The sequence below is a fragment of the Callorhinus ursinus genome, unplaced genomic scaffold (genome assembly GCF_003265705.2).
Source record: "Callorhinus ursinus isolate GAN/ISIS: 27379988/994484 unplaced genomic scaffold, GSC_fseal_2.0 scaffold3, whole genome shotgun sequence".
Lineage (NCBI taxonomy): Eukaryota > Metazoa > Chordata > Mammalia > Carnivora > Otariidae > Callorhinus > Callorhinus ursinus.
The window spans coordinates 30,646,178-30,674,027 of record NW_027397065.1 but is presented as its reverse complement, the minus strand read 5'-3'; the positions used below and the strand labels follow the sequence as shown (position 1 = coordinate 30,674,027).

General features: G+C 49.3%; 2 long non-coding RNA genes across 6 annotated transcripts in view; one reads left to right on the top strand and one right to left on the bottom strand.

The window, feature by feature from the left end:
* The window catches only part of LOC141371893 (uncharacterized), a 118,824-nt gene extending 96,256 nt beyond the window's left edge, over window positions 1-22,568 (top strand). Inside the window, exons 3-6 of one of the 2 annotated variants that reach the window (XR_012377200.1) lie at window positions 12,426-12,542; window positions 15,786-16,030; window positions 16,669-16,877; window positions 21,511-22,568. This is a non-coding gene — a long non-coding RNA (uncharacterized lncRNA). Of the gene's footprint in view, window positions 1-12,425; window positions 12,543-15,785; window positions 16,031-16,668; window positions 16,878-18,555; window positions 19,511-21,510 lie in introns of those variants that run through there. The other variant, XR_012377199.1, reaches the window with a different exon arrangement.
* Window positions 1,998-27,850, bottom strand: part of LOC141371892 (uncharacterized) — a 42,191-nt gene continuing 16,338 nt past the window's right edge. The window contains exons 2-9 of one of the 4 annotated variants that reach the window (XR_012377192.1): window positions 24,133-24,350; window positions 20,812-21,025; window positions 12,474-12,614; window positions 11,589-12,026; window positions 10,765-10,939; window positions 10,219-10,336; window positions 8,502-8,638; window positions 1,998-4,216 (exon numbers count right to left, since the gene is read on the bottom strand). This is a non-coding gene — a long non-coding RNA (uncharacterized lncRNA). Of the gene's footprint in view, window positions 4,217-8,390; window positions 8,639-10,218; window positions 10,337-10,764; window positions 10,940-11,588; window positions 12,027-12,473; window positions 12,615-20,811; window positions 21,026-24,132; window positions 24,351-27,850 lie in introns of those variants that run through there. The other 3 variants (XR_012377194.1, XR_012377196.1, XR_012377193.1) reach the window with 3 other exon arrangements.

Here is a 27,850-nt window from a genome sequence, read left to right as displayed (position 1 = left end):
GGGTGGCCCTTGACACCGTACGGTATGTCTCCAGTGAGCCCAGCAGCCCCCGCTTGGGCGTCAGCACACCCACTTCTGCGGATGTGGAAACTGAAACTCAGGGAAAGAACAGCTACTGCTTGCTGGCACCATCTCCGAGTTGAGAGCAGACAGGTGTCGTTGTTACTCCATTAACGTAATACAGGCTAGCCTTAGAGAAGTATGATAGTATGAAAAATAAGTCTCCTTCCTCACGTTCCAGAGCCCTTCTCTCTCTCCATAGCAGGCTTTTCTCAGCCTCGGCACTATGGACATTTAGGACCAGACGGTTCCTTGCTCGGGGGGAGCTCTCCTGTGCGCTGTAGGATGTCAGGCACCATCCTTGGCCTTTGTCCCCTAGATGCCGGTGCCACCCCTTCCCCCCACCTTCCCAGACAACCAGAAATGTCTCCAGGTTTTGGCAGATGTCCCTGGGGGCAAAATCACCCCTGCTGAGAACCACCACTGTAATCAATGTTAATAGTTTCTTGTAAATCTTTTTAGACTATTTCTAAGCACATGTGTATGCCTTACCTTTTTCTTAAAACAAAGATGGAAGAATGTGTACAACGCTTCTACCACTTGCTTTTTTACTTAATATATTGTGGCCATCTTTCTGTACGCACACAAACTTTCATTTCGCCTTCCAGCAGCTGCATGCTATTTCTCTGTGGGTCCTGCCAACAATCGATAGGACCAGTTCCCTGACAATGGGCATTTGAGTTCTTTCCAGTGTTTTGTGGTTAGAAGTGATGCTTCAATCAGCATCCTCTCACATAAATCTTGATAGATCCCTGGGATAAACTCCTGAAAGTGGAATTGCTGAGCCAGAGGTAAGGGCATTTGAAATTTGATCTGCCACATTGTTATCCAAAATTGTTCGTACCAAATATACCCCACTGCCACTAATCTCTTGATTTAAAGTACCAAATATTGAGTGAGCACTTACCATATTTCGTGTGCCATGCTAAGCAATTTACAGGCTTTATCTTATTTACTCCTATATTATTCTATTTGGTAAATATTGTTACTATTTCCATCTTACAGATTAAAGAACGATTAGAGAGGTTTAAAATGTTTTCTTCACTTTGCATATGACAGCACTGGAACCCCAACCCAGAGCTGTCTCACACTAAAACCTGTTCTCTTAATTTTCCTAACAATCTTGTGAGATGGGCCCGATTATTCCCATTTTCTAATGAGACTACAAGACCCAGAGTCATCAATGTCACAGTATCCAAAGGGCCACAGAATCCAATCACAAATCTGAGCTTGACTCCAGAATCTATGCTCTTCCATTGGGGTTCCAGTGGCACCTTTTCCAGGAAGCTCTCTGGGATTACCCCCGTGTTCTTATCATCTGACCTCCAACGGCAGCACCTTGGGAGCCCTGGAAATCTGCAGCAGGCACTTTACCCCAGAGTAAGGAACTGTGTGGGTGTGTGGGGCCTCACTGGCATGGGTATCATACGGACCTACATGAGGACCCCCCTCTGCCCTCTCCCCACTGCGAGTGAACTTGGGCTAGAGACCTCCCCACTGGGGCTTTACTTAATCATCGTAGTGACTCTTGTTATTGCTGTCATGAAATCACTTATGATAACAGCAGTTGCCACCTACAGCATACCTCCTCTGCAGCACATTTTGCAGCGGACAGTGTCTTCGTTTGGGTCCCCGAGAAGCAGGGGCGGGGGGCGCCAAGACAAGGAGCTGGGGCAAGTATTTATTTGAGAGGCAGCCCCAGGAGGCTTGGTGAGGGAGTGGGGAAGTGACACAGGGAAGGGAGGGAAAGCGCTGTATGATGAGCAGGCTCCCGCTGTGGGCCCCCGGGCTCTGTCCCGCTGGGGACCTCTGAGAAATCATGGGCCTCACACTCTTGCGTGTCACATGGAGGGAACCCACCGCTCCTGTCCCTCCCTAGTTGGAAGGTGCTCTTGCTTTCTTGACCGCAAGGCGTTCCTGCAGCCTCAGGTGGGCAGGGGACCTGTCTGCAGGTGACCAACAGCACCACCTCCCTGCAGGCTGTTGGCAGGAGCTTTAGAATGAACACTTACTTACCACTGACCTTGTGTTTCTCCCTGCTAGCTCTGTAACGCTTCCTGTGGGTCTCTGCCTTGTTACCTCATCTGGGCTTTTTACATCCCCGTGGTGGGTATGGAGAAAACCTCCATAAATTGAGGCTGACCAGTTGATTCCTTCCATCACTGGCAAAGACCTACTGGGCACCTGCCAAATGCTAGGTGTTTGTTTTGTTTTGTTTTAATTAATAGACTATTTCTTGAGCAGTTTTAGGTTTACAGAAAAATGAGCGGAAAGTGTCCGAGAGTTCCCACATACCCCCAATTCCCACTGCCGGCCTTTTCTCCTGTTACAGTGAGGCACACTTGCTACAATTGATGAACTAACATTAATATATTATTATTAACTAAACTTCATAGTTTATCCACTTCTTTTGTGTTGTACAGTCTATGGGTTCGAACAAATGCCTAATGACATGTGTCCCCCATTATAGCGTCACACAAGAATAGTTTCACTGCCCTAAAAAATCCCTCGTGCTTCACCTGTTCGTTCCTCTCTCCCCTCCCCCATCTCCTGACCTAAGTGCTGGTGACCCAGTTGGGACAAGCTAAAGTTGCTGTCTGCGTGGACCTGACATTCTAGTGGGAGAGATGGACAGTAAACAAGCAAATAACACACAAGTTCAGGTGATAAGAGTGTGTTTTGGGGGGAATGGGGCTTCTTTAGACAGCGTGGTCGGAAGAGGCCTCTCTGAGGAGATGGCACTAGATCAGGCCCTGCCTGTCTGTGAACAGCCACAGATGCTGCTGGGAACCCTGAGCCCAGAGGCCTCTGTCCCTGAGAGGCAGGCCAGAGTGTGAGGCCCAGAAAGGCACCCTGACCCCTCACAGTCAGGGGAAGTGTTTATGGGCTGAATAATATTCCCCCTAAATTCATATGTGGAAGTCCTAACCCCTACTACTTCAGGATGGGACTGTATTTGGAGAAAGAGGTAGCACGATTAAAATGAGATCACATTGGGTGGTCCTAATCCAGTCGGTGTGACATCCTGACAAAGAGAGGAAGTAAGCACACTGACACGCAGAGAGGACGCAGAAGGGGGATGGTCGCCCACAAGGCAAGGAGAGAGGCCTCAGAGGAAGCCAATCCCGCCAACACCCTGGTCTTGGACTTGCAGTCTCCAGAACTGTGAGGAGCTAAGTGTCTGTTGTTCAGGCCACCCAGTCTGTGGTACTTGGTTGTGGTAGCCCCGACCACTAACGCAGGAGGCGAGAAACTGCCCTTCACTCCCTGGCTCTCCCATCCCGCTCAGAACTCAGAGATGTTAGTGAGGGCAGTCTGCTGTGGCCCAAATAACTCGGTACAGAAGTCTGCATTGCAGTGGCCCTCCTATCCTTCTGGGGGTAGCAGAGCTGTCCTCTCTGTTCTAGTCCATTAGTCGCTGCTGGTTGTGGTAGCCACTGACCGAGGACCCACCAGGCACCAGGCATGCCCAGAACAGCCCTGTGATTTGGAGCACAGAAATCTGGAGTCTGACAGACAGACAGGGGTCAAGGCTCCCCTCTTCCTTCCATTTCCTTCCTTCCTTCCAGCTGTGTGACCTTGAGGGGGTGATTTCCTTCCTTCCTTCCAGCTGTGTGACCTTGAGGGGGTGAGTTCACCTCCACAGGCTTCAGTTTCCACGTGTGTCAAATGAGGGGGAACGAGGGCTGCCGCCTCCTTGAGGCTGTTGGGGCCAAATGAGCGAATGTTTGGGAAGCGCTGGGGGCAATGCCTGCCACACAGATGAGGTTAGCAGCTCTTCTGTTCCGGGTAGTAGTCATCCTTCAATAAGCCTGGGATGGAGGAAGGATTCTCATTTCATGGCAAGGAAACTGACCCGAGGGCAGCTAATGCTGATCAGCTCATCCATCCACAGCCTTGAAGGCAGGGCCAACCAGGGGCCAAAAGTCCTTCGTTGGAACAACCCGCATAGTTGGCTGTGGCACTGACGTCACTGGGGTCGAGGCTGTGGACCCTGGCCTTGTAAATAAGCCTTAAACATCCTAATCATACTGCCTGTCCATCAGTAGCGCCTTGAGTCAGCAGTATTGGCTCTGGAAGAGCTCAAGAACAGACTTTCTGTGGCATTTTGCAGCTTTTTTTCTACTTCCATTGTAAGTTACCTTGGTCCGTTCCTCTGGAAAATGAAGGTTAGAGATTCAGTGATTTTTCAAGACTCCTCCCAGCAGCAGAACCATCCTGGGCTTTTGCCTTAAAATGCCATTGGAGGATGCTATCCCATGGTGATGGTCACACTTGATGAAAGCTAGTATTGATCGTGCATCTCCTGTGTTGGGTACTTTTCAAATGTTGTCTCCTTTTACAGCTGACAAAGGGCCTTTTGGGTGGGCAGTATTGTCCCTATTTTACAGATGAGAAGACTGAGGTCCAGGGATGTGCCATGATATGTTCAGGGTCTCTGGGCCCAAGCACGGCAGAGCTGGAATTGGAACGCAGGTCTGTGTGGGTTCGATGCCTATACCTCTGGCACCCCTCCCTTGCCCCCGGTCATGCACCTCATGGCTTGAGTTTTCGGTGTTTTGTTTTATTTTTAGGCAAAACATTATTTTTGTCTGGCCTCCAATTCAATTCAGGTTTATAGAAAAAGTAACATTCATAACAACACAGGTGATCTTCCTGTTTTAGTATCAAGCTCAGTGCCCGGGGCACGATTTTTACCAACCCCACTCCTTTCCTCTTCCCTATGAGGGAAAAGTCCCTATGCCATGAGCGTTTGCTTTAATTTCCACAAAAAGAACCTGGAGGCAGGTACATTTCTCCAGCTGTCCTTTGAAATGGGGGGAAGCGAAGAACAGAGATATTATTGAGGCTGGGGGCTGAAATTTAAGGGCAAGCTGAAATCTTGGAGAGGTTCCTTGTGCTGATTTCCTCTAGATATTAAAAAAGCCTGTCAGAAAGATGCTAATTGTGAAGCTTCCCAGAGCTCAGAGGAGCTTTCCAGAATGCACTGCAAGAGAGGACAAAGGCAAAATAGACAAGGTGGCCTGGACCCAATTATCTTTGTTCTGCATGTGGCTTCAAATCAGGGGTTGTGGCAGCCTGGCCTGATGGGAACAGATACATGGGAGAACATTTTGTACACTAGATTGTGCAACGAGAAAGAGAGCAGAAGGCCTGGATTCGGGCTCAGCTCTGCTGCCAGCTACCTGTGGGACCTGGAGGAAGTTGCTTATCTGGGTCCCAAAGTCTCAGTCGCGAAGAAATGGTTGAACATTGGCTCCCTCATTGTTCCACCGGGGTCTGAAGAAGATGACCTTGGCCAATGTGACACATCCTTCTGTTTCCCAGGAACACACCCTGAACAGCAGTGGTGACAATAAATGACAAAAGTAGCTCATGTTTGTTAAGCATTTGGTGTGGGCCAAGCACACAAAATATTTTGCATGGCTTGTTTCACTCGTGTCCCAGCATAAATGCGAGAACTGGGTACTTTTTTGTATCCTCACACTAAAGATGAGGAAAGCGTGGCCCAGAGAGGCTAAGGGATTTGCTTACATCCATCCCAGAGCTGGCAAGTGGCGAATCTAGATCAAACCAGACACTTCCTTTTTAAAAGTTTCAAGGAGCAACAATAGTCCCTCGCTCTGGGGTCTCCAGCGAGCCGAAGCCTGACCTCCCTCAACTGCGCATCCCTGGCTTAGGCAGGCATTGCTGGAGTGCAGCCGGATCTGCTCGGAGAGGCCCCGGTTAGGGCCCGTCACTCGACCAGAAACCTGAGCTGCTCCCAGACCTGTCCCGGAGGTTGCTGGGATGTCGCATGGGGCTTGGGGATTGGTTCACACGATTCTGGCTCCTCCCTAGTGAGCGGAGTGGCTTCTAGCCTGTGTTGATGGCATCATCTTGGGTCAGTGCCAGGGAGAACCACTGGCCATTTGGGGCACTCTAGTGGGGAGGTGGCACGTGGTGAGTGGCACCCCCCACTCCTCCTCCTCCTCAACCCTTGGTCCCTTTGGTTGACCCACCACCTGCTTCAGGTTGGCACAGCAGAAACTTCAGATAGGAGGAATGCCCAGGTGCGGAGTCGGTTGCATTCTTGCATGTCCATTGCTGGCAAGCCCAAACCACAGCCTGCCTGAAAATCCCGGGCCACCCTCCCAGAAGCCGATCTGATCAAATATTCATGGACATCGATGGGTTGTCATCATCATGAATCCCACGATCTGCATTTATTGCTTTGGCACTATTTTATGAGATTTATTTTCCCCTTCAGCTCTAGGCTGCATTTTCAACACCCTCCAAGAAAATCCAGCTTAGAGCAACTTACACATCTGTGGCTCAGGCCTCAACTTGGGAGAGGGAAGATAGCTGAAAATTAATTTACATATCAGGCATTGATAATAGGGATGGAACCACTAAAATCTTTGTTTGTAGATGTGCAGGGTATGGTAGAAAGAACCTTCTAATCAGAGACCTGGCTTTGAGTCCCAAAGCTGCCCTTTGCAACAACATGGTAATAATAGCTTACAATTAGTCAGGCTTTATCACATGCCAGACAGAGAACTCACATGACAGATCTAGGAGCTAGATGCTATTACTGTCACCTCCAGTTTTCAGATAAGGAAACTGAGGCACAGGCAAGTTAAGTAACTTGCCCAAGTTCTCATAATTGCAAAAGGCAATTAGCTAAGCTCAGTTCCCCTTAATTATCATCCTGAAAATAAGGGATGATCATTCCCCGTTTATCAGCACTTAGGAAGATTAGATTCTGTAAGGGAGGAGTGCTTAGCACATAGAATATTCACCTTCGTTCCTCCCTCCCTCCTTCTTTCTAATATTGATAAAAGGCTGCCATGGCGTCAAGTCTAGTGCTAGGTCCTGGAGGGATAGCTCAAACAGCCAGTGTCCTCACCCTTTCTCTCTCCCTGAAGCCTGCCATTTTACAGGGGGGGGGGGAGGCAAAAACGTCGACCCTTGAATCGTCTCATTCTCCCGGGGTGCCAGGGGAGGGTTATTATTTCCCCTCATATGGCTTCTGCCTCCTCCCTGATTCTGGAGAGAGCAGTGATTCTTATTGGCAGGTGGAATCAGAGAATCTTTGTCAACGGTTACCCCTTCCTTAGCATGTTATGTGCTCAAAACTCTGACCCAGGCAGAGGCCCAGAGAAGTAGAAATATTTGCCCAAGGTCACACAGGAATAAGCAGCTAAGCCAGGATTTGAATAAGGTGTGTCTGACCCAAACCCCACAGTAAGGCAGTGCATTCCAATCTTAGGCCACTGTGTTGCGTTCAAAGTCCCTACTCTGAGCCCAAATCTCCAGCCTGCCATTTGCATCCAATAGTCTCCAAAGTTGGATCCAACATTGCATACAACACTCCCAAAATAGCAGTCACTCTTTGCAACACCACTCTGGGAACTGTTTGGCATCATGACTCTCTCTTCTCTCAAGATCCCCTATTCCTTCAACCTTCTTGTTAGGGAGTGTGTTGAGTTCTCTTCCGTTTCCCGTGGCTCTTACTGGATGTGCTACCCTTTATCAAAGTCCCCTTTTAAGCAAGGTGCCTGAAGTCAAATGGGCCACTGTAGAGGAGGGCTGAAGTGCAGGGAGCAGCAACTTTCTCCTCTTCCCTACTGAGTGCTTGCTCTGTCTGCCTTCCTATTGGGCACATCCAACACAGCATAATCGTTGAGTCCACTAGAATCCCTAGGTGACAGGCACATCTGCTGCTATTCAGGAAAGGATGTGTAGGCACCAATGTGCACTGAGCACCTCCTAGATTCCAGGCTCAGTTCACATATGGTTGTGCTTTGAACCTTCACCACACTTCTCCAAGGCAGGTCTTATTAGCCCCATTTTGCAGATGAAGCAACTGAGGCTCAGAGAGGGTCTCTACCTAGAAGCACAGAACTAAGTAAAATCCCCGACCTTGTGCCCACGTGATCAAGTTTTGAGCCCCAGGTGGCAAGACCTACGACTACCCCTGTGAACATCATGCGATTGGATTCAGTCTCACACATGCCATTCACAATATTTTTAGGTTCCAAATGTTTCAGGACCCAGGGCTGGGCTCTTACCCCTACCTCTGTAATTCCCCTGAATTTGATGATCATGACTTTCACGAACGTCATGAAGAGGACACTGTTGAGTTCAGAGTCCCGAAGTCTGCATTGGAGACCTACCCCCCTCCAGCCTCTACCATCTCACTGACCAACATTGTTTGAGTCTTGACCCGGGGACAGTAAGGAATTCAGCAAACATGCTCTCATCCTCCTCAAACTTCTACAGCTTGTCCAAACAAACAGTGTGTGCGACTGCTATGGTGGACATTGGTTGTTTTTAACTGGCATCTATTCTCTTTTGATATTAGCATATTTATTTTCCTTTGAGGAATGTGGTAGATTGGAATACTGCTTCTTAATTCTTCATTCCCACATAACAGGATTATACATCATAACCGTTACCTCTTGGGTTTGCGGTGCTTCTCGGTAGACTGGCTGAAGATTATCTCCTTATGGCACTGTTGTTGAACTTGGTCAAGAGACTTGCACTAACCGGTGGGATGTGGGTTGTGTGGTTCAATCTTGTGTACTCCTGTTATCTGAGATGAAAAAAGCACATCTCTTGGTCCACAAGGGTTGAGGAGCCCATGGTGCAGACCCAACTCGACCCGCAGCCTGGAGCCAAGCCCCGGCAGCCCCAGCAGGAGCACCATTTATCCCCAGATTCATGAGCAAGAAAAAAAATGCTTGTTAGTGTAAGCCACTGGGTTTGGTGGTGGTTATACAGAATTAGTGCGGTAATTGCCAATTTCTACACAGAAGCATCCCCCTTCTACCTGCAGTTGTTTGATGGGGCTTGGCACCACCCAAGGAGGAGACCATGACCCAGGTGCGGTCAGTAGGTGAACCTGTGCCAGTGGTGCTCCATTTGCCAACGCCCCACCACCCACTGTCTGCCCAGTTCTTGTGTGCTCCAAGTCCAGCGCCCCTTCCTCATTTGTGGTCCCTCCGGGACTGGTAACACTATTTCCTTTACTTGCTCCTCAGGCCAACAGGAGGTTAGAGACTCTCCTCGTGCCAGTACCAGCTGCCTCAGTGCCCCTAACCTATTGGCTCCCTAACCCACCGCACATCCCTGTGAACAGACCTTGGATCCCCCCTGAATGTACCCTCTACTTCCAGCTGGGAATTGGCCTGATCCAGTGCCATGCTCCTGGATGCTCTTGGGCAAGTTACTTAAACGTTATTTTTTTCCCCAATTGACAAACTCGGGATTATACTGTTGTGAGAGAGAAATCAGATCATGGACTGTCAATGCCTTGCCTTGCACTTAACACACAGGGGTTGCAATACAGGTTAATTCCCCCAGCCCAGCTTGCTCTGGACAGCATCTAATGTAGTTCCAGGCACACACTAAAGCATTAATAAATATTTGTGGTTTGAAAATCCCTATGGTAGATTTTCTTCCTTTGACCTTTTGCTTATTTTCCCTCTTGAAATAGCAGAATAAGGCCCCTAGTGCCATGGTGACCGTCTCTGTAGAAATCCATAGCTTGTTCGGAGCACACCCACAGATGCCAGTGGGAGGCTGGCATAGATTTGGACCAATAAAGGGACGCATGCTTAGCCTTGTCCTGGTTACAAAGAACATTTTTTTTTCTTTCAAATGGACCTTCCTGTCCCCGATTCAGCATCACCTAGCTCTCTCCTAATGTGGGTTAATTTTCCACCAGCTCCTAGAAAGAGTGTATTTCCAGTCTCTCCTGGGACAGACAGAGGAGTTTCAAACAGGGTAAAGCAAGTTTTGGTGGAGCATATTTAGAGCCTGCTGAAGAGTCAGGCTGCTCTGATGGCATTTGTGCCGGGGGGTGGGACTGTGTTTGTTTGGAACCGGTAAGCCTTTTGGGCACTGTAATCTGAAGTTTTAGAAACAGGCTTGTGTTGCAACCAGAAATCCCTGCTCTTCTGGCCTTTTCTTTGTCAGGCTTGCCAGACAGGTTGGGAACGTATTGGTTTAGGAATGAGGGTCCTTTACTGAAACCAAGGAGGACCTCTGTCCCTTTAAGAGGGTCCATAAACAGGGACAGTCAGAGAATCAGAGAGATGAAGGCCAGATGGCCAGTAAACAGGATGGCAGTAAGTTAGGGAGACGACCAGCTGGGCCGTCTGCTTTAGTCACCTTGCAGTGGAGAAGACTTCGGTCAGTGGCTGCAGTTGGAGATTTGGTGAAGGCCAGGCAACCTGATCCAGGGCCCTCTGAATGGTCCAACTGGCCCCATCTCCTCAGGGTTCTAGACCTGGGAGGCAGTGGGGGAAGCAACAGAAGTATGGGCTGTGAGGCCAGATAGGTCTGGCCTCAAAGCCTAGCTGTGTTCCCTGGACAGTGATGTAATCTGTCTGGACTTCATTTCCTCATCTGTAAAATGGGATGAAAATTCCATCTCACAGGTGCACTGTGAGGTGAGTACAGTGCATACGGGAAAGGAGGTGCCCAGGGAATCTTAGCTGGCCCCTCCTCTGGAGAGCATACTAATAACTGTTTAATAAGAAGGGCATAAGGGAAAATCTCTGAGAGTCTGGAGTCTTGGCAATTTTAAAATGAAATCCCCAAATGCTGCTTATTAAATATCTTAACTGAGACTGTGAGTATATCACTTAGGACTAGTATCAGCTACCTGTAACAGAAAACCCAGATTATAGTGGCCTAAAGAAGATAAGGATTTACTTTTCTCTTGTATAAAAGCAGTTCTGATGCAAATAGTCAAGGGCTGGCTCCCCAGTCATCCCCTCCAAGGAGCCAAGACTCCTTCTATCTGTGCTCTGCTCTCCTTAGAATGTAGTTTCCATCATCGAGGTCATTGCGTGGCCGTAGAATGTTGCTGCAGATCCAGCCATTATGCCTACATTCCAGGCATGGAAAGGAAAGGAGAAGTGTAAGAGTGTGCACCTCTTAGATGAGTCAGCACTTAAAAAAAAAAAAACAAAAACAAATGACAAGAAGGTCCACCTGATGACTTTTAGCTTATTGGCCACCCCCTAGAGCAAGGGAGGCTGGGAAATGTATTGGGTGGGTTAGACACTCCCAATAGGAGAATGTTGTCCCTGCCATACGTAGCCAATACCACAGCTTCTTTAGTTGCACTAGGCATGTCTGCCTGGACCAACATTGGGAGTATTTTCCCCTAAGACGCTAAGAAAGCATCTTAGTTTTCTGCCTTCTCTACCATTGGTTCTCACCCAGCCGACCAGCTATTTCTGGAAAGGCCACTCACTGGTGAGAGTGGTATCAGAGGGCTATGGTAGGCAGCTGACCTCAAAAGCAGAGATCCTGGCCACATGTCTTACTGGCCGGCTGTCTCTAGGCCGGTTACTTAATTGCACTCCTTCAAGGTGCACGGATTCCCATAAGGACCAATGAGATACATAAGGCAGAACATCCAGCAAGGGCCTGGTGCTCAATAGGTTGTCAGCAAAGGTGAATTTCTGCCCCTTCCACCCTCCTATTGCCCACCCACCATGCTGATGTTAGTAAATCAGACATCCTCTTACACCCAACTTCAGATGGTACATAGGTCTTATGAGTCAGAAAGGTTCAGGATCAGAAGTCCAGCTGGATGACACGTAGGTCCCAGGTTGAACACTTGTAGGGAGCAGCTGAAAACCCTAAGGATAACCACCACAATCTAAAATATTCTGTATTATCTCATACCTTCCTGCCCAATTAGCTGTATCAGTTATCTACAGCTGTGTGACAAATGGCCCCAAAACTTAGTGGCTTAGAAAACAACACAGGATTATTATGTCACGGTTTCTGTGGGTTGGGAATCTGGGTGTGGCTCGGCTGCATCCTCTGGCTCAGTGTCTCTCACTGGACTGTAATCATGTGGGGCTGCAGTCATCTCGAGGTTCCTCTTGAGTTGTTGGCAGGATTCAGCACCTCACTGGCTGTTGGCTGGAGGCTCCCTCAGTTTCTTGCCATGCGGGCTTCTTTATCAGAACAAACAAGTGAGAAAGCAAGAGATGGAGTGTGAGCAAGAAGGAAGTCTTTTATAAGTTATTCTCAGAAGAGGCATACCATTGCTATTTTAGTCTATTCTAGAAGCAAGTCACTAGTCCTGCCCAACCTCAAGGGGAAGGAGGGGAGCATTTTAGAAGCACCAATCAATGAACTGTTTCAGCCACCTTTCACTCACAGTGTTCCAGACATAGGGGCCTATTTTCTTCCATGAACAAGTCCACATTTTCCTACCACAGGACTTTTGCAAAGCAGTTTTGTCTGCCTGGTAGCCCCGCCCTCCCTGCCTAGTTCTACTTATTTACAGATTTCATCTCTGGCCTCATTTTTGCAGAGAAGCCTTTACTGACCACCCTTTTCTTGTGACACAGGAAGGAGAGATGCCCGAAACATGACTCAGCATCGCATAGCCCCATTACCTTCAAGCCTGGTCGCTGATTATCCAACTCTTATTCTTGTATGGCGTACTGTGTTGGGACTCTCCAGAGGTAACTTTAATCGCCAAACAGACAGACTTTGGATCTAGTTCATGGATTTTTGGTGTATCATGTTGGGCTGCCCTAGCAATCAAAACAGAGGAAAGAGACAGGCCCCTATTTCAGGCACGGTCCCAGCTCTGAATACATGTGTTTTTCTGGCCAAGTTGTTTTTCATCTGTGTTCATGGATTCACTTGGAATGGGTATGATCATCAGTCCATGAACTCAGGTGTGGGACAAATATAAATTTCTCTATCATACCTAACTGAATTCAATTTCTATTTTGAGCCTCCGTTTGGTAGGGATAGGTAGCAACTCAGCTGTAGTGGGTCCACCGCCTCCCTTTCCCCAGAGACAGTATCTATGCTTGGTGTGCAAAGGTGATGGGAGGAGGGCCACCTGGCCTTTGATGTCACCTGTCAGTGTCATTTACCATTCTGAGTCACTGGTCAATGCAGGTCTCCATGGAGCTGTCCCCATTTCCGGTCTGCAGCCTGTCTCAGGTCAGGTGACTCTGTTACCTCTGTGACATTCTGGGGTTCACAGGAACATTGTATTATTCTTGGTGCCTCGCAGGATTGTGGGAAGCTAAGAAATTTCTGAACCCCCACTGCCTAGATGCCATGTGGCCGCTTCTGCTCTTTTGGGCCTTCCTGCCTCCCTGGGACTGCCTCTTCCCTTCAGCTCAGAGACCCCACCGACCCCACGGACTCTGGGACTTTGCCCCTGCCCCATACCTGGCCCTGGGAACCAAGCATGCGGGCCTCCCACAGGAGCGTGGGCGCGCTCGTCACTCCCCCTCCCAGCCCACCGCACATCACTCCTGGGAACATTCTTCTGTCTGCAGGGGGGAGAGGAACACCTTGCTTTGCTCGTGATTGCCTTCCTCCACATGTTTTTGGCTAAGCCACGAGTTCTTTCTACTCTTCTGAGAATCTGGTTTTGGAAACTCAAAAGCCAAGGAAGACTCCTGAGCCTGCATGATACGGGACACCGGAGGGTGCGGGGGCCCAGAGGGGGCACCCCATCTGGGCTGGCCATCTGGGAAGGGTGGGCCTGGGAGGCCAGAGCTGAGCTGAGGGATGAGTGGAGTTACATAAACAAGGAAAGGGCAGCTCAGCCGAGGGAAGACCCTGTTCAAAGGTGGGAGGTCTGGAGGCCAGCCTTGGAGGGGCTGCCCTGGGTCTGTATGATGGGAAGGCAGGTTGTGTCTCCGGAGTAGCTGTAGATAAGGTTCGAGAGAAAGAGGCAGGGATCTGGTAACGAAAGTTCTTGGATGCCAGGCCCGGGCATTTGGATTTTATCTTCAGGAAATGTGGCTCCATGGGAGTATTTTTAAACATGCCGCGATGTGGCCGACTTTGTACATTGTTAGAAGGTTCTCTCTGAGCCAGGGTGGAGGGTGGGCTGGGGTTAGCATGCCAGTGAGGAGCCTGTTGCAGCCACCTGGGCAGGGAAAGACAGGACTGTGGTGGGAAGATGGAGATGGGGTGCAGGGGACAGATTCCCAGGCTTGGTATCTGAGGGGAAGTGGAGGCACAGAGAAGCTACGAGTCTAGGACGACACCATGGCCTCTGATGGTTGCTATTTCCTGAGCTGGCAGGACGGCAACCCCAAGAGAGAAAGGTCAGAGGGGAGGCAAGAGTTAGTTTAGTCTGAAGTCCGGGAGTCTGTGGATGAGGAACTTTGGGTTGTCCAGGTCGGAACCTCAGCAGAAGACCTCGGAGCAGAAGAGCCCTCATCAGAAGTGTATGAAAGAGGCCGCCTCAGAACTCCAGTACTTTCTAATAGTGATTGATTACGGACTGCGGTCAACGAGGCGGTTTCAACAGCAGATGACCGTAAAATGCAGATGACTGTGACCCAGATACAGCCGGACATTAGGACTCATTGAGGAAGTGAGGTCAAGGGCTGCTTTTAGGGCCTCGGCTGTCCCATCAGGCCCCACATGTCGCTTGCTTGCAGCGCCGCCATGCTCTGGACTTTTGGTCTTCAAGCCGATCCCTCTTGCTAGCAGATGCATGCCACACCCTAAATTTCGGTGTTCCAGACAACGAGACCAGTGCTCCAGGAAACAGGACATGTTTCCCAGTTGAGCCGGTGTGTTAGCATTGGGCACTTGCGGTGACATTTCTTTGTCATCCCAGTGTGAACAAAGCGAGGGGTGTCTCTGCAGCCGTGTAGGAGGACTGTAAACCATCTGGGAGGTAACAGGGACCCAAGAGAAGAGTGTCACCGTTGGGGCCAAACGGGCCTGAATCCTGGCCTTTCCGTGAACATTGAGTAGGTCACTTCCCCTCTCTGAAAGTCCCTTTTAGCGGCTCCGAAACGGAGACAGGCAGGGGCTGTGAGCGTTCGGGGAGATGACTCTTATCAAGGGCCTGGCACAGTTCCTGGCGCGCAGTAGCTTCTCCTTAACCCCTTCAGCTCTCCTCCCTCCCCGCTCACCTTACTCCACACAAGGGGACTTCGCTGTTTTAAAGAACCGCCCCAGGAGAAGACTCAGTTCAGCCCCATGAAATCAATCGCTAGTGGTAAAATTTCACGCAGATGCTGAAGGGGACAGGGGTTTGACATGACAAGGACAGGGAAAATCTGGGTTGCTTGGTTAATATATATAGACAGCTTAGATCCACTCTGTTCACATGGGGCTCTCCCAGTGAATAGAGTCCCAACTGGGAAGCAAGAGAGTGATTAAAAAAAAAAAAAAAAAAAAAGTCTTGAAAGCCTCTTGTGTCATGGTAGAGTTCAAGCTAGCAGAAATAGAGCCTCCCTCACCCTCAGATGCCTCTGTTCTCCTGCTCGCTCGCCTGGCAAAGCTGTGAGTAAGCTCGGAGCCTGCTTGCAGGGGGAGAGTGACTGCCTGGCGTGCCCGATGAGTCACTGCCGCCTGCCCCGGTCCCCTGCCTGCCAGGTGGCCACTATCTTTGGACATTTTTATTTTCCTTTGTGGGGAAGGATAATTATGGCCTCCATGCCCTGTGGCTGTATCCATTCTGCCTGCCCAGACAGAGGCAGAGATCTTTCACAACACCCTCTTTTTTAAGGGAAACTGGGGGTGGTGGGGGAGGGGGTGGGGGATTTGAGTGTGTCTGAGGTGTGCAGAAGCGCAGGGGGTACAAGGGTAAGAACCTCTCGGGATTTGCAAAATGCTTAACTGTGCACCATCAAGTAGTTATGTAAAGTAGCTTGATTGGCCCACAGGTTGTTTGAGTTGTTTTTTTGTTTTGTTTTGTTTTGTTTTGTTTTCAGTAGGCTCCATGCTGGGCATGAACTCAGGACCCTGAGATCAAGACCTAAACTGATAGCAAGAGTCAGACGTTTAACCGACTGAGCCATCCAGGCACTCCAAGGCTGGTTTTTTTAAACCCAGGGATTGTACCAATGCAAGAGAGAGGAAACCAGATTTGACAAATGCAGGATGGGGCTCTGTGGTTTACACAAACACAGAAGAGAAACATCTGGGGACGGAATGGCCTCAAATGGAAAATGGTCAGGTAATTAGACAGATAAATAGACCAATGGATGGGTGGGTGTTACTCTAGAGGGAGCAAGGGGAAATGCAGACATCAGGAGCTTTTGGATTACGTATGTGTAAAATGCAACCCTGTGGGCATATGAAAGGTGTTCTAGGTGGATGCTGGAGGCTGAGAAGTCACCCCAGAATGGAAGATAAAATGTCGGGTTCAGTCTAAAGGGTTACTCTGCACCTAGATAAGGCAGAGCTGGCTGGAGAAGTCATCAGCTGAGTTGTGTCACTGGTGGAAAATATTTATGCATGAAGTCTACAGTGGTTAGATTCTGAGCATGCATTTAGCAATCATACTCCTGGTTTTGAATCGCTGCCCCAGGAAGTAACCTTGGGCGAATTATTTCACTTCCCTGGATCTCAGTTTCCTCATCTACAAATGAACGTGTGTCTCATGAAGAAGATGAAATGAGGTGATACAGCTAGGGCATGCAGTTAGAACCTGGTCCGTGGTTGTGATTATGCCTTCATGTATTACTTTTTTCAACACACTTTAATTATGAGGGGGCACTTACTTCGTGCCAGGCCTGTGCTAGACCCTAAGGATATAGACTTCTTTGATTCATTTCACGAATATTTGCTGAGCGCCTACCATGTGCCTGGCAGACACTGCTGAGTCCTGGAGGACGGACTGAGGGGGACGCAGACGAGACCCCTGCCCACAAGGTGCCCTCTAGCCTGGTGAGGAAGACGGGTGTTCAAGTAACTAAAGTGCTTAGCATGGACAGGTTCTTGCTGAATGCCAGAAGGTCAAGGGGTTCCAGTCCAACGGATCGTCAACCCCTGTGCAGATGGGAAAACTGAAGCGCAGAAAGGTGAGACTTGCCCAGGTCCCCGCACCTAGTAAGCGGGAGAGCCTCAGCTGGAACCCACCCGAGCCTGACTCCAACGTCCACGTCCTTTCTCAACAACACACAGTTAGTTGCCAGGGTGTGCGTTCCAAGCTTCTGGATGAAGACAGGGGGCCAGGCAGAGTTGAGAAAATGCGCAGACAGAGAGGTATTCATTTTTCAGTCTCCAATTTGGGAAAGATGTAATTTCAGGGACACAGAGGAGACGATTTGAGAAGAGTCAGCACCTCCTGCCGCAGAGGGATGCTGGGTGTGTCTCAGTGTGTGTGAGTGAATGCGTGCGTCTATGCGTGTTTCTGCGAGTGTGTGACTGCACGCGTGCATCTCTGTCCCTGTGTGTGTGTTTGTATGTCTTCTGCCTGTGGAGGGGAGGCAGGCAGGTGTGCCTGTCTGTATGCGTGTCTGTGTATTTGTATGTGTTGCTCTGCGTATCTGTATATCGCTGTATTTATGTGTGTGTCTCCATCTATGTGTGTGGGTCTCTGCTAGTGACCCCGTATATGTGTCTGAGCTGGGGGGGAGGTGTGTAGATCCGTGTGTATGTATGTATATGGATTTGTGTGTCTCTCAACCTGCGTTTGTGTCTTTGAAGGCATGTGGGTGTATTTGCACGCGTGTGTGTGTGTCTGTGTGCCTGTATATGTGTGTGCGTCAGTGTCCGTGAGTGTCTGCCTGTGTGCGTGCCTCTGGGGGGGTGCGGTGCGCCCTGTGCCCGCCCTCCCCCCCCAAGTTGTTTCTGTGGAGCTGATCTAACTTGTCCTTCAGAATTGGGGACACAGCAACGGCAGTGACTTTCGTCTTATCTCGCAGCCTGCCACTCTGTCAGAGGAAATTAGATTTGCTTGGCACAGCCTGCTCCTTATGATGTCATTTTGGCTGTGATCTGTGTGTCCTGCTCTCCTAGGTATTTGTCTTTTGATTTGCCTGATGAATACCTGCCAATGCAGAAATTAAGAGAGCATGAGTTTTGGGTTTTTTTTTTTTTTTTTAAGAATCATACCAGGGCTGGAATGTTAGCTGTCCTTTTCTTTGCTGTGGACATGGAAGCCATGGTAAAGGAGATAGAGCCTTGGCTTTGAAATGGAAAGACCTCGGCTCAAGTCTTCAGTTGGCCCTTTCAAAAGCTGTGTGACCTTGGAGAGGACACTTCACCTCTCTGAGCCACGGTTCTTTTTCTGCTAAATTCAGACAGTTCTTTGGAGGGACAAATATAATAACCGATGAAGATGTTCTCAGAAATCCACAAAGTCCTTAGACGACATGATGTCAAGGCAGAAAGGCCCTGCAGGACGACTCTGGGCTCAGACATCAGGCAAACTCTGGGTTTGGGTCCTGGCTCCATTCTTTTCCCCGTGTATGACCTAGAGCAAGTTACTATACCTCTCTGAGCCTCAGATTGCTTCTCTACTAAATAGGATATTATATATAAGGCACTTAGCTCATGGCTGGCCACCACGAGGGCCACCAAAATGAGAGCTGTTAATATTTTTAATAATACAACAAGGGCGATAGCAGTATTAATATTTGTCCACTTTCAAACTTTCAGTGAGCATAATAAGCAAGATAAAGCCTTTGGAAGAGCAGGGTGACATGGGCAGCATGATAGAAGTGATTTACTATTATTTATTTTTACTATTTCAAGATGCAGCATCAGCAGAGTGTTCTTGGCATCACCATATTCTTGGCAAGTGCTTTGCGTTTCATCTAGAACTGAGAGACCGTTCTGGTTGCGCAAAAGGGTGAGAACAAGACAACCTCCAGGCCAGAGTGGTCTGGGCTGACTGCTGGGGGGCTGACTTCTCCAGGACCTGTCCCCAGCCCCTCCAACCGCATCCTTTCTATACGATCTCCTCTCTCCGCCTCAAGCACCCTTGCCTTGGAAGATGCTCTTCCCTCCCCTGGAATATTCCTCACCATCACTCTAACCCCAGATCACCTGGGCTGGGCTCCAGGTGCCTCTGCTCAGGCTAAGTCCCTGCTCTGTGCCCCCAGTGCACCGTGCATTCACCCCACCATGCATGACACCCAGGGTGTTCAAATGCTCTGCTCTGTGCCTGGCTCTCTCCCAACCAGTGCCCTCCAGGAGGCAGGGACAGGAACCACAGAGTCCTAAGTGGATGTTTGCAGAGTGAACACGTGGAGATTAGCTGTCTCCTCTCACTTTCTGTCCCTACCTCCCTCAGATGCAATACCTTCAGATAGCAATATATTAATTTCAGCTGGACCCACTTCTGACAACCATTTTGTTCAATAACAGAGATCTGGAAAGATGTGCCTGTTGATTTTGTTTGGGTTTGCTTTTGAAACAGATGGGCTTATCTCCTCTGGACCGCTTGTCTCCAATAACAGTGCCACGCACGGTGGAGGACGAAAGATTCCCAAGTGTTTGACCTGCTTCAGCCTGTGTTTTGGGGCTAACGTGTGGGTTTGCTGCAGTGACCATGGGTGTCCGCGTGGGCCTGCAGCATCAGTTTTGGAGGGTGGTTGGAGGCCCAGAGTCTGGGATTGGACTGCCTGATTCCAGGCCTCAGAGTTACTGAACCTCTTTGTACCTCAGTCTCCTCATCTGTAAAATGGGGTTACATAATAAAATATGGCTGCCACACCAGGGTTTTGTCGGCATTAAATGAGATCTCTCAGATAAAGCCCTTAACGCAGTGCCTGGTGTAGAGTGAGTGTTTGGTGAAGGTGGGCACGTGTTCCTATTGTGTTGCACTGGTAACCAATGGAAATATCAGACCAGGACCTCCACTGGAACAGAGACTGAGCATTTGGAGTCAAACATCTGCTTCCATTCTGCAGATCTGGGCTCCCAGGCCTAGATGTTGGAATTACTCTGCAATTTCAGATGAGTCTTTTTATGGTCAGGTGGGCATCATTCAAGGAGACATGTTCAGTCTATCTGCCTGATGAAGTGTGAGCCTCACAGTGTGAGCCTGTCTTCTCTCACTTAACAGCCACCTGGCTCTCCTAGTTGGCAATCTACTTGGCACACGGGCCACCTCCTGGTGTAGAGCAGGGGTCAACAGATGACATCCCTCAAGCCAAATCTGGCCCACAACCTGTTTTTGTAAATAAAGTTTTATTGGAACACAGCCATGCCCATTCATTTACATCTTGTCTATGGCTGCTTTTGAACTATAATGGCAGAATTGAGTAATTATCATAGAGACTGTAAGGCTTGCAAAGTCTAAAATATTTTCTGTCAGGACCTTTGTGGGAAAAATTCAGCTACACCTGCTGTTCAATTGAAACAGGATTTAAAGAGTAATCTGGTTGAGCTAAATCAGTAACCTGAGCATCATCCCATCTCCTCACTCTCCCTCAGCCCTGATATCAGGTTGATCACCAAGATCAGATGATGTTGCTCCACTATATCGCCTATGTTTTCCCCTCATCTCTTTCTCAAAAGCCACTGTCTTAGTTTAGCTCTGTCTCCACCCCTCTTGACTATCTCACACCAGGGCCACCACCAGCCTCTAAAGTGTCTGGGTGAATTAGATAAAGATGTCTTCTCTGGGTAGCGACAGCTCCACGACACACATGGTCAATAGCAGGAGTGCCTCTGTGCAGGGAAAAAGCCACCTCACCCTAATGATTATACCGAATCGGTTATAGCTCTTATGCCTACTAGTTATATCTCTTGATCGTACATTCTCCTCGCTTACCTATCCAGGTAGTCCTTCACCCTAGAGCTAGAGTGATCTTTCTAACAGGCTGTGTCCCTCTCCTGCTCAACCCCTCCATAGCTCCCCTCATCCTCATGACAGAGCCCAGGCGCATGATATTCAAATCCTGTTATGGTCTGGTCTTTGCCAGTCTCCCAGTCCCATGCCTCACCACCTGCTCAGCCTACCTCACACCTGAGCACTGTCATACAACTTGGAGTACCCTTTACCTAGACCTCCATGCTGTTCATACTTTGGGGACTGGCACAGTCTTGGCCTTCGTGAGATACTTTATTCCTCCTTTTATCCATCAGAAAACTTCCCAGTCTTCCTTCAGATCCACCGCAGGCATCTCAAACATCTTCACACACACGGGTTCGTGGGGTATTCACGGGTCAGAAAATCAGGGTAGTGGATCTTGACCAGTTTGAAAGATGCACTAATCTAGAAAACACAAGAGTGCACCACCTTTGGTCAGGTGCTGTCATAACATAGGATAAATAACATAGGCTCTGGGGCCACACTGCCTGGGCTCAAGTCTGGCTCTACATTTTATTAGCAATGACCTTGGGCAAGTGATTTAATCAGTGTGCCGCAATTTCTTCACCTGGAAAGCAATGATAATGATAGCACTTTCTTCATGGCTTGTCATGAAGATTAAATGAATATATTAAGATACGTGTATAAATTGTGTGCGCAGCTTAGAAAGCTACCCGGCGACATGGCAAGTGCTGTGGGCGTTTTTGAGCTGGTGCACGTGTGCTGGGGGGGGCATGTGTGCGCGCACACGTGTGTGTGACCGTGGTTCTGATGAGCACTCACCGAAAGCTGCTTCTCAGGCTGGCATCTATCCTGATCCTCATTAAGGCAATTATTTGACTACATTATGATTTTAAAACGTTATTTTGCTTTCCTCTCTCCTTTACTAGACACGGAGCTCCTGGAGGGCAGCAAGTATGTCTTATTATCTGCATTCCAAGCACCCAGCACTGTGCTTAGTTGATTTTTTTTTTTAATAAACGAGAAAATGAGGCCTAAGTCCTAAAGCTGAACCGCCACGGGGCCTCCTTCCTACAGTTACAGGGACCAGAATCCTCCTGCCCTTTACCGCCTCTGCCCCGCCGCCTTCCACCCCCAACTTCTTCTGTGAGAAACATGCGGCGCTTGTGTGGGATTGGGGTGACTTTCTCAGCCTATCTGTTCTCCACGATGAGATGAGAAAACGTGACCACATCTCATCGTCAGCGAGAGGGAGGAGGGCATAAGGGACCCTCGAGCAAGAGATGGAACTTCCAAACTGATTCCGAGGAAAATGAAAACTCCAGCTGACCTAAGAGATTTCTATAATGAGAGAAAACCAATTTAAATGCAAATAGCCCAAAGCATAGTTGGGGAAAGGCGTTGTGCTGCAGAAAAAGGCTGGGAAAACAAACATAGCCCTCATCACGAGGCCAGTTCACCGTTGGATGGGAGGGCTGCTTTATCCATTTAGGATTAAAGTCTAAACGAGGGACAAAGAGTCGCATGCATTGCTGGCGGCATTCCCTGGTGCTTCGTGGTGCCGACTGAGACGTGGGCGTCCCTGAGGGAGCCAGACGCTGGCCACTACCATTTACGGGGGCCCCCAGCAGGTGTCAGTTGTTGTTCTGCAAGGCGTAGAGAACAAAAGATGTCCCATAGATGGGCACGGCCTCGGAGGGGCTCACAGCCTTGGGGAACCGTTAGAACGTGAAGTCGCTTCTGGCCCCACAACAAGTACTTATATTTTATTGAGCATTTACTTTGCACCAAACCCCGGCCTAAATATTGTATGTGATGGTTATCCATCAGATTCTCACAGTGACCTTGTGGGGGAGGGCTTATTATTATTCCCATTTGACAGGCAAGGTGACTGAGGTTCCAGGAGGTAAGAAACTTGCCCCTGTTTGTTTCAGACCCAGACAGAATGGCTTCAGCCCTGAGGAGCTGAGAAGAGACACTGGTGCAGAGCAGAGGTGCCCAAGGGCAGGAGGCCCCGGGACAGAGTTTGCTGCTGGCTTTGGCCCAGAGCAGTAAAATAACCCCGTTCAAGGAATCAAAGTGTGGATTGCTCTACTGCTCACTGTGTGAACTTGGGGGGTTACTTTCCCTCTCTGGGCCTCGTTTGGGGGGTGGCCTAAAATTATTTTAGACCATAAAATTATATTATTCTAGGACTCCAGCTGCCCTCACGAATAGCCGTTGCCCGGTTGATAAAACACCTCCTCTGTCCTCTCTGACGCCCATCCTCCCCCCGCCCCCGGCCTTTACCCTTGCTGGTCCATCGCTGTTGCAATGGAGCACTTTAATTTCCTCCTTTGGTTTCATAATTCAAGGACAGCACCATCTGCCACATTAAATCCACGTTCCCTGCTAGCCTCCTTCTCAAAACAAGAGATGGATAAAGGCTTCATCTGGTTTATTTCACGGATGGAGCAAGAACTGGCAAAACCAAACGGGGATAGCTTTGGACTTGCAAGCTATATTAATTTCCTAATCTTCTGGTCGGGCCCCCGAACCCATTCTGTCATCCTCTCTGCCTACCCCAGCCAAATCAGGGTGATGATGATGATGGTAGATGACATTTACCGAGGCTCTTCTGAGTCAGGCACTTTCTTAAGGTTTTTCTGTGGATTCATTTATTTCGTCCCCATTACATCTCGGCAAGGAAGGGGCTCATAAGAACAGCCCCACTTTACAGATGCAGAAACAGAGGCCCAGGAAGCTTAAGAAATTTGCCGAAGACCACGTAGCCTGCAAACAACAGAGGCTGAATTGAACTGGCTGGGGAAATCGCCACTTACACAGGGAGATGGCCAGCCCAAGAGGAGCCAGGCTTCCCAGCTGAGCTTTCTGACCTCTGACATTTGAGGTGTCGAGGGCACTCTCCTTTATTAAACACTCATTTGACACACTTTTACTGAGCAGCCCAGAGTGTGCCCGGCACTGCTCTCCCTGCTGAGAGGCCAACAGAGAACAAGGCCCACCGGGGTCCTCTCTCAGAGGGCTGAACATCTAGTATAAGCACAAACAGACACGATCGTTGTAGGTGGTGATAACATGCCATGAAGAGATGCAATAGGGAGCATGAGAGGGAGAAATGTGTGAGTCAGGGCAGGCCTCCAGGAGCGGAGGGCCTCTGAGCAGAGATGTGAGCATTCAGCAGTGCCGCGGGGTTTCTCAGCCTCAGCACTGCGGAGATCGTGGGCCTGGTCATTGTTATGGGGCCTATCCTGGGCATGATCGGCCGTTGAGCAGCATCTCTGGCCTCTACCCACGAGATGCCAGTAGAAGCCCCTCTCTAGTGTGACATTGCCAAATGTCCCTGAAGGGCGAAATCACGCCCCCGTTGAGAATCCCTGACTCATGAGATCAGCAAAGCAGGCGGCGAGGGTGGAAGGGCTAGCAAGCTGGGCTGAGCATTCGAGAAGCAGGAAGAAGACTGGTTTGGCTGGAGGGCAGGGGGCCAGGGTAGGGGTGTCAGGATCGTCACAGCTCTTGAAAACTCTCTAGAAAGCACTCAGCACACTTACAGAGTTCCTTGTCAGTGCCAGGCATTGTACCAGCTGTGTCCAAGGACACAGTGCATGCCCCAAGGTGATCACAGTCGGGGTGGCTGGATGAGACACTTGTGTCCGGGAAGGCAGCTGTCAGCATGGGGCTGTCCGTGGTAACAGAAGATTCCGGTCGGAAGGCAAGCAGAGAGGGGCTCCAAAGGCAGTGACCGCAGTGCAGGAGGTCTGGGCCCTCTCTTGAAGAGGAGATAAGGATGAGAGAAGCCTTCACCTTCCCAGCATCCCAGCCCTTCCATCTGCCGTCAGCAACCATCCTGCCCCCTGGCCTCGCAGCACACAATTTTCGTGGAATTTCTAATCACGGTGTCCCCCTTGTCTGGCCAAGGGGCTGGAGTGAGACCCCAGCTTGGCTATCAGATTCTTCCTTCCTGGAATTAGAACACTGGGCAGAGAAACCCAAGGGCAAAGAATGGCTAGAGTCCATTTTTCTAATGAAAATGGAACAAGGCAAGTTCTTTTGTTCTGGCATTATTTTCTACTCTCTCAACAACCTAAGAAGCAATTGTTTCTCTCTCTCTTCCAAAGCCTTGTTTCCTAGCTTTTCCTTCTAATGCCCTTTCAATATATATCCACTTTCGTTCACCACAGTGGGTTTCCGATGCTTGAAACCCCAATTAAAATAGAAACAGTGCTATGTGGACAGGGAAAAGAGAGTGTCGATTTCTGATTCACAGCACTCACCACTTTATATTAAATAAGCTCTATGTCCCTCTCTCTCCTAGCAACCAGCAGCTTCTCCAGGGCCGGGAGAAGGTTTTCCTCACAGCACTCAGCTCAGGGCTGGCTTCTGGCTTTGCACTCGCCCTGCTTTATAACTACTCATTTCTCTGTGGGATCATTTGCTTAATGCCATCCTCCCCCACCATGCCGAAGCTCCATGAAGACAGAGTATATGGAGCCTACCCCAGTAAGGGGACCGACCTTCCCGATTTGCCTTTGTCCCCCGGGGGTTTTCTGGGACAGGGACTTCCCGTGCTAAAACCAGGAAAATCCCAAGCAAATCAAATCCCCAGGTGGCCCTGGCCACCCTATCAGGACCTGGCATAGAAGCCTTCGAGCACCATTTGTCCCTGACATTCAAGAAATACATGCTGAACTATAGAGGCAGCCCAGCAGAAGGCATATTCTTTCATTCTGCATTTCTTCACACTGACTGTGTGCCCAGTAACCAGCTTGTCAAAAGCAGGGGATTCAAGGAAGGGTGTCCCAGCAGCCAGGACTGGAAATGTAAATTGGAACTAGACCGGAGAGGGGGTCTTGAATGCTGGGCTCAGAAATCTGGATGCCACGCAGGTGCAGCAGATCCGGCTGATTGAGAAGCAGGGAGGAGACATGAAAACAGGAATAATTTGGGGGTGATGCCTCAGCGACTGTCCCCCAGACTCTCTATTAGAGGAAGCATCTGCAGGGGCTGCCGAACAGGCGGACAGAGCCTGAAGTCCATGTGAGTTGTTTGCTCGTTTTCTTGCTAGGGTCTAGGCTAGGCACAGAGGGGTTTTGGCTACCTCCTTTTTCAACTCAAGCACAGCCATCTGCTCGACTCAACAAGCAGAAAATCCACCCCCAGGAAACGTGAATTTATTTGTGGATATGTGATGAATCCCACAGCTTTGCTCTTGGGGAGATCCAGCAACCTGAACCACGCCACGAGGCTGTCCTCCGGGTGGACGTCACCCCTGCCCCACCAGCCGGTGAGAAAACATCCATGCACAGCCAGGCACACTTTTCGGAGGAGGCGTCCTAGACTCTGAGGACCTGGAAATCCTCTGAGAAGAACATTTCTCTGATTCACCTCCCTCGATTCAGAGAGGGGAAGGAATGTTCCTAAAACGACCTGGTAAGTGAGAAGCGGAGGGTGGGCGGCTCCCTCCTTAGCTTTTCTCAATAAAGAACTGAATCACGTAAAAGGGGGCCCCTTGCTCCTGGCAGAAAGGAGAAAGTTCTAGAAGGTGAATAAACAAGGAAATAAAAACATTAAATCGTGAGCTTCGAGAATTTTTCCTCTTTGAATTCTCTTTCTGTCCTTCTTACCACACGGAGAAGGCAGTCTCATTTTGGTACTCACAGGTCTTTAGCACCTCTCTGAAACTTTAACACCTCTCCAGATCTCTCTTTTAAATGGAAATCAAACAGGCCTCAAGCCCAGAGTCTTCAATGGGCACCCCTGTTCCCCCAGAATTCAGCAATATTGCTTTATTTTCATGGTGTTTCTTTTTATGGATAGCTTCTTTTTGTGGCAGGTGGTATTGGCTTTCCATTTATGGTAATGAGTACATTTCCCTTTTGAACAAATGTATTTAAGTTTTAAATGTGAGACAAGTTAAAGAAAAATAATGAGGGAGAGACGAGGCCAAGTAGCATGCAGCTGCTGCACCAGGATTGGTGGTCCTCACACGATGGATGTTTGAACACTGGGGTGGGGATGCGATCGGAGGTGCAGTGACTCCAGGGGCGCTCACCAGAGCACATGGCAAGCCTGAGATTTAAAGGTGGCTCCTTCACTGAATTAGAAACAGAGACATTGGAAGCTCTTCACGTGACCTTGAACAGACAGAAACCTGAGATGGGAGAGAGAGTGGATCTGTTGTTTAACTCGGCAGAGGACACTCCTCGTGGGTAAGGGGTCTCCTCCCTAAAGGAAAAGATGGGCAGTGAATTTGTGTATGTTTCCTACAAAGAACTACCGAAGGAGTAATAAAGGCAGGAACCGTGGTAGAAGGGCAGAAGCAGCTGCCGTGAATGGGCACCCTGTGCTAAGCTCTTCATATGCTTCCGAAAGCCACTCAGTCCCTTCATCAGCCCCATGCTGCTCGAGCTACTAGCGGATGTCTAAGGAGCACGTACCATGTGCCAAGACCTCTTCAGAGCGCTTTATCCAGCCATGTAGTCCTAACAACATCCTTTGGAGACAAGTATTATCACCACCACTTTATAGATGAGAAAACTGAGGTATTAAGAGACTAAGGAGCTCTGCAAGGTCACAGCTAGCAGGAGATAGAAGCAGATTCAAGTCCAGGCCATCTGGCTGTGAGCGTGCCCCTAACTGTTAACGCTTCATGGAGGTGAGCGACCATAAACTTAATCTCCATTTTACAGAGGAGGACTCAGGCTTGCCTAAGGTCACACAGCTACTGAATTGTAAAGTCAGCTAAACCACTGAGAGCAGCATTTTCCCAAAAGCAAGTTATTTCGTTAATTCAACAAATGCTTATTGAGCATCTGTCCTGTGGGGACGGCCCCTCTTCTAGCACACATTGCTCTTGGGGGCTGTGGGTCCTCCCCCAGGCAGGGGAGTCATCCTATGGACTTCTCCCTGGGACCTCTGGATTTCTGGTTCAATCTAAGCCAGACCAGCCCGCAGGCCTGGCTCTGTGGCAAAATCAGGAAGCCTGGGCAAGGCTTCTAGAACCTCTCGTCTGGCTTCAGTTGTGCCATTTTCTGCCGGAGCCTCTTTGCCCCTCCCAGCCTCAGCTCCCTCACCTACCAAATGGAGCTAATTAAAATGATCTGACTCCACTCACAGGGTTGTTGGGAAAATCCAACGAGAGTGTGTAGGCGGAAGACTTTTCACTCTGGAGCTCCATGTTAGTGGTCGCCGTCGGTTTGCACGGCTCTCTGGCGAGTTATCTTAAAATAGGAATTATTGTTTTTTTCTAATTACGAAAGTTTGGGAATT